The sequence below is a fragment of the Ornithorhynchus anatinus genome, chromosome 16, assembly GCF_004115215.2.
Source record: "Ornithorhynchus anatinus isolate Pmale09 chromosome 16, mOrnAna1.pri.v4, whole genome shotgun sequence".
In the NCBI taxonomy this organism is placed as follows: Eukaryota; Metazoa; Chordata; class Mammalia; order Monotremata; family Ornithorhynchidae; genus Ornithorhynchus; species Ornithorhynchus anatinus.
In genome coordinates this window covers 24,310,343-24,316,834 of record NC_041743.1, presented here as the reverse complement: position 1 = coordinate 24,316,834, position 6,492 = coordinate 24,310,343, and positions in this window count along the sequence as shown.

Genomic DNA, 6,492 nt, shown 5'->3' with positions numbered 1-6,492 from the left:
TGGGTTAAATGAAAGATGAGTTGAGGATAATGCCATGGTTATGGGCTCGTGAGGCAGGGAGGATAGTGGTGTTGCCTACAGTGATGGGAAAGATTGGGAAGGACAGAGTTTGGATGGGAGGATGAGGACTTCTGTTTTGGACATGTTCAGTTTAAGGACTTCACTCTGTTTGTCCAGATCATTTTTCTAAAAAAACATTCAGTTCACATCAAACAGAAACATCTTACCCTCAGCTACCCCTGCTATCTTGCCTCACTAAAGTACTGTCGGTAGGTTTGGCATTCGAGGTGGCAGCAGGATATTCAAGTAGAAATGTCCTGAAGGCAGGAGGAAATACAAAAGAGCAGATAAGGAGAGAGGTCAGGACTGGAGAGATAGATTGGGAATCGACTGCAAAGAGACGGCAGCTGAAGCTATGGGAGAGAATAAGTTCTCCAAGGGAATGGATGTAGATGGAGAATAGAAGGGGGCCCAGACCAGAGCCTTGAGGGACTCCCACGGTTAGAGAATGGGAGGCAGAGAGTCCGAAAATGAGCAGCCAGAGAGTCCGGAGGAGATCAGTGAAGTCGCAGTTAGATAATGTTTCCAGGAGAAGGGGCTGGTCCATAGCATCAAACCTGAGAGGTCAAGCAGGATTAGGATAGAGTCCGAGTCCTATCTTGCCTCTGTACCCTTTGTCCACATTCTCCCTCTAGCCTGGAGCTCCCTCCCACTTCATAACCAACAGACTACCACTCTCCTCATCTTCTAAGCCTTACTAAAATCACACCCCCTCCAAGAAGCCTTCCCCAACTAAGCCCTCATTTCCCCTACTCCCTCTCCCTTCGGCAGTTACCTCATCTGCAAAACGGGGCTTAAGACTGTGAGCCCTATGTGGGACAGGGACTGTGTTCAATCCAATTATCTTGTATCTTCCCCAGTTCTTAGTACAGTGCCTGGTACATAGTAAGTCATCAACAAATACCATACAGCACTTATGTATGTATCCATAATTTGTTTTTAATTTTTATCTCCCCCTGTAGACCATAAGCTCCTTTTGTACAGGGAACGTGTCTACCGACTCTTGCACTGAACTCTCCCAAGCACTTAGTACTGAGCTTGGAATGTGGTAAGCATTCAGTTAACACCATTGATGGATTGACTGATGGCAGTGAAAGGTTCAAAGACCCCTCAAACAATTCTCTAGGATCACGCAAAATCAGCTTATTTCCAGAAAATGATCCTTGTGAAGTTCATTCATTCATTCAATCGTATTTATCGAACACTTACTGTGTGCAGAGCTCTATGCTAAGCGCTTGGAAAATACACTTCAGCAATAGAGACACAGAGACATAGTTACCATGTTACGCCGTGTGACCAACATAATACATCTGCCATATCATGCATCCCCTTGTCGGGCGGCCAGTGGCCCCGCTCGTCTCAAGGTAGTTCATTGGCTCTGGTTCTGGTGATAACCCAGAGACTCTAGCAAGAAAATAAGAAAGGTGCCTGAAGTGTGAATCAATGGATGTTTCAAAGTCTGGTTAAGAGATCTATGACAACCGGGGCTCAGTTTAGTCTTTCAGTTGTGACATAATCTCCTCACAAAACCACTTGTGATATTTCTAAAATTAGATTCTAAATTCTGGTGTGGGGAAACAAATGATTGAAACAAGGTAAAAAACTGTTAATTTTCAGTAAAAATTTGTTTGAACTTAAAATGAGGGCCCTACAAATACAATTTACCTCACCAACATTTCTCTTCTTGGACTTTTTTTCTTTTATTACCATAATTGCAAGTACTCTTTTCAATTTTCTATGTGAAATATCGAGGATAAAATTTCTGCTTAATCATCTCACTTTTTAAATTTGCAATCAAACAGGACAGTGTTGCTTTTAACGTAAGATGATGACATTTAATGACTTTCATTTCTTCCTATTCAGAAATAAATTTTTTATGCTGGAGTCATCTTCCATAGGAAAATTCCACCTACTCATTTTCAAATGTCACAGCCCTCTAAAAAACAATTTCAGAAATCCTTTCCATTTAGAGTTTCTTTCAGCTTTTTATGAGTAGATGTTCATACATACCACTCACTTTTGTATAAATCAATCATCGGCGGTATTTACTAAACTCTGCGTGCGGAGCACTGTATTAAGCGCTTGGGAGAGTCAATACCACCAGGGCTTACAGTCTAGAGGGGGACACTGACATTAGAATAAATTATGGATACGTACAGAAGTGCTGTGGAGTTAAGGGTGGGGAGAATATCAAGGGACTATAAGATACAGAATCAAGTGCGTAGGTGATGCAGAACGGAGAGGGAGTAGGGGAAATGAGGTTTTAGTTGAGGAAGACTTCCTGGATGTGATTTTAGTCAAGTTTTAAAGGTGGGACGGGGTGGTCTTTGAAGGGGTGTGGGTGGGGGGGAGTTTCAGGTCAGAGGAAGGACATGGACAAGGTGTTCCGTGGGGAGGCCGATGAGCTCAAGATACAGTGATCAAGTCGGTGCTAGAAGCATGAAGCACACGACCTGGGCTGTAGTAGGAAATCACTGAGGTAAAGAAGGATCATTCAATCGATCGATCGATCATATTCATTGTGCACTTACTGCGTGCGGCACACTGTACCGAGTGCTTGGGAGACTGCAATACAACAGAGTATTGTTGACACGTTCCTTGCCCAAGTGAGTTTACGGTCTAGAGGGGGAGTTGGACATTAATATAAAGAACGGATACGTACATAAGTGCTGTGGGCCTGAGGAAGGGTTTGAATAAAGCGTGAAAATCCAAGTGCAAGGGCGATGCGGAAGACAGTGGGAGAAGAGGAAATGAGAGCTTAGTCGGGGAAGGTCTCTTGAAGGAGATGTGCTCTTAATCAGGCTTTAAAGGTGGGGGGAGTGAAAGTCTGTCAGCTATGAAGAGGTAGGCCATTCCAGGCCTGGGAGCAGAGGAAATGAGAGCTTATTCAGGGAAGGCCTCTTGAAGGAGATGGGCTCTTAATCAGACTTTGAAGGTAGGGAGAGTGAAAGTCTGTCAGCTATGAAGAGGGAGGTTGTTCGGGGCCAGGGCATAGGCAAGAGATCGGGGGTGAAGAAGAGGAGATCGAAGAACAATGACTAGGTTGGCATTAGAGGAGAGAAGTGATCGGGCTGGACTGTAGGAGGGGGCAAGGTGATCGAGGGCTTTAAAGTTATGCGGAGGTGGATGGGTAACCACTGGAGGTATTTGAAGAGTGGGGAAACATGGACTGAAGGTTTTTGGTAGAAAAATGATCTGGGCAGCAGAAATGTGGACTGGAGTGGGGAGAGATAGGAAGCAGGGAGGTCAGCAAGGAGACTGATGCGGTAATCAAGGTGGGAAAGGATAAATGATTGGATTAACATCGTAGAAGTTTGGATGGAGAGGAAAGAGCAGAGTTTTAGTGATGTCGTGAAGGTTGAACCAACAGGATTTAGTGACAGATTGAATATGGGGGTTGAATGAGAGAACTGAGATGAGGATAACAACGAGGTTATAAACTTGCGAGAAGGGAAGGTTGGTGGTGCTGTACACAGCAACAGGAAAATCAAGGGGAGGATAGGGTTCGGATGGGAAGATGAAGAGTTGTGGTTTGGGTGCGTTAACTCTGAAGGGCCAGCAGCACTTCCAGGTAGAGATGGCTTGAAGGCAGGAGGAAATGTGATCTGTCTGGAGTCCCCAGATGTCTAGGTCTCGGCTCCCTACCTGTGTGACCTCGTACCATTACATTAGTATGGTGCTCTGCACACAGTAAGCGCTCAATGAATATGACTGAATAGAACATGTACTGAAGGCCTGGAGGATATTTTTCACTTCCTCTATTAAAAAAGGAACAGTATCTGAATTCCTACAGAAAAATTCCTTGGCTCTGTAATGATATATTCTTTATCAATCCAACATTCCGATGTTGATTCTCTCTTACCTCTACTGTAAGCTGGGCTCAGGCTAGGAATGTGACCTGTTTTTTCCTGGCTCTGTAAGTGGACGAAGATCCCCTCGTTTTCTCTAATAGTTTTTGAGAACAGTGGATGTGGGTGTGCTTATCTATGAGCGTGTGTATAAATACGATTGAATGAATGAATGAATGCTGTGTGACCCTGGACAAGTCACTTACCTTCTCTGTAAAATGAGGATTTAATATCTGTTCCCCCTCCACCTTAGACTGGGAGTCCCGAGTGGTCAGGGACCGTGGCTGATCTGATTATCCTGTATCTACTTCAGTGTTTGGCACAGAGTAAACATTTAACAAATATCATTATTATTATCACTATTACTATGATATAGCCTAATGAAAGGAGGGTGTTCCAAGCACAGAGGAGAGATGGAGGATTGACTGGGTAGGATTTTGTATGTGTGGGGGTGAGAGAAACTCATGAAGTTAGAGAGAAGATGAGCGTTACCAAGACACGGGATGTGGGCTAAAGAAGAGCGAGATGAGAACAGATAAATTCCAGTTCCTCCTCGAAGCTTTCTTTGAGCAGAAATGAGGTTAAGAAGTCTCAGCGGTGTAAGGGCTTACACCAGCCCTTTCACAGACAGCGTCACTTAGAAATGGAAGCATGACGCTGAAGACTATAATGGGGGAAAGGCCACAAGAGACTCTGGTGACTCAAAGTCTCAGAAATAGAAGGTGGGAGGGACATTGGGAGCTTCATAAGCCCCCACCTGCACACGCTGAGATCCTCCGAACGCCAAGCTGATTTGTAGTTGAGATTCCATCCACAGCACTTTTTGGGAAGCACTGAGGAAGAATTCCTTTTCAGGGCCCACCAGATAGTAACAGCCCCTTCCAGAGCCAAATGGCATCTTTATGTTCTGCTGTGTGTGGAAGCAGGGTCTTGTATTTTTTTAACTGTATTCGTTAAGAACTTACTACGTGCCAGGTACTGCACTAGGCGCTGGGGTAGATAGAAGCTAATCAGGTTGGACACGGTCCATGTCCCCCAGAGGGCTCACCGTCTTCATCCCCGTTTTACAGATGAGGTAACCGAGGCAGAGAGAAATTAAGTGACTTGCCCAAGGTCCGTGATTAGAATCCAGGTCCTTTGACTCCCTGGCCCGTACTCTTTCCCCTAGGTCACACTGCTTCCCAAGAAATATGACACGTTACGGAAATCCACTCCAAGCCCCTTCTCTTGAGGACCCAGCCCCTCTTCTCCCCCTTCCTCCAGACTTATTACATTCCCCTTCCAGTGCCAGCTCCCACCGGCATCATTTCTGATTTGAGTCGGGCACTTTTAGATTTTCAATTGCCGCTGCTCCACACCCACCCCTTTGATTAACAACTACCTCGCTAGATTACTCTCTGAAGCCTTCTCTGGGCCTTTCCTCCCCGAGCCTGTCCACCCCAATGGTAACTCTGTCGTAGTGTCCATCCCACCCTCCCTGAATATCAAAAACTCAGCCACATACGAAGGCAATCTTGGCCTGTCCATCTTTTCTAAATGTATACAAGTTCCAGTATTAACTGTGATGTTCTCCTGGGTGTGGGATCGCACTTGATAGTCTATATATTCATTCAACTGTGTTTATTGAGCTTGTACTGTGTGCAGAGCACTGTACTTACAGGAGGCGAGAGGCTTCTTCCCTTTTGAGGCAGTAAAGAGAGCAGGAAGAAGAGGAAGGAAGAAGGGAGGAGTAGGGGGATAGTAATAATAATTATGGTACTTGTTTAGCACTTACTGTGTGCCAATTACTGTTCTAAGCACTAGGGCAGATGCAAGTTAATCAGGTTGGCTACAGACCCTGACTCCATTAGGGCTCACACTCTTAGTCCCAATTTACTGATGAGGTAACTGAGGCCCAGAGAAGTTACGTGACTTGCCCAAGGACACACAGCAGACACACGGCAGAGCCGGCATTAGAACCCATGTCCTTTTGACTCCCAGGCCTGTGCTCTATCCAAGTGACGCCGCTTCTCCAGCAGCAGGCAGGAAGTAGAGAAGCAGAGTGTCCTCGTGGAAAGAGCAAAGGCCCGATTAATAATAATAATGTTGGTATTTGTTAAGCGCTTACTAGGTGCAGAGCACCGTATTAAGCGCTCGGAAGGGACAATCCGGCAACAGAGACCATCCCTGACCGACGACAGGTTGACGGCCTAACGTGGCTCAGTGGAAAGAGCCCGGGCTTGGGAGTCGGAATTCATGGGTTCGAATCCCGGCTCTGCCACTTGTCAGCTGTGTGACTCTGGGCAAGTCACTTCACTTCTCTGTGCCTCAGTTCCCTCATCTGTCAAATGGGGATTAAGACTGTGAGCCTCACGTGGGATGATCTGATGACCCTGTGCCTAACCCAGCGCTTAGAACGGTGCTCTGCACCTAGTAAGCGCTTAACAAATACCAACATTATTATTATGAATCGGGGGAGCAGACGGACAAAAACAAGACATCATCACGATAAATAGAATGAAGGGGATGGACACCTCACGATAAATGATGATAAATGATATCATCAGGACACCTCATGATAAATGATAAATCATGAATAAAATGA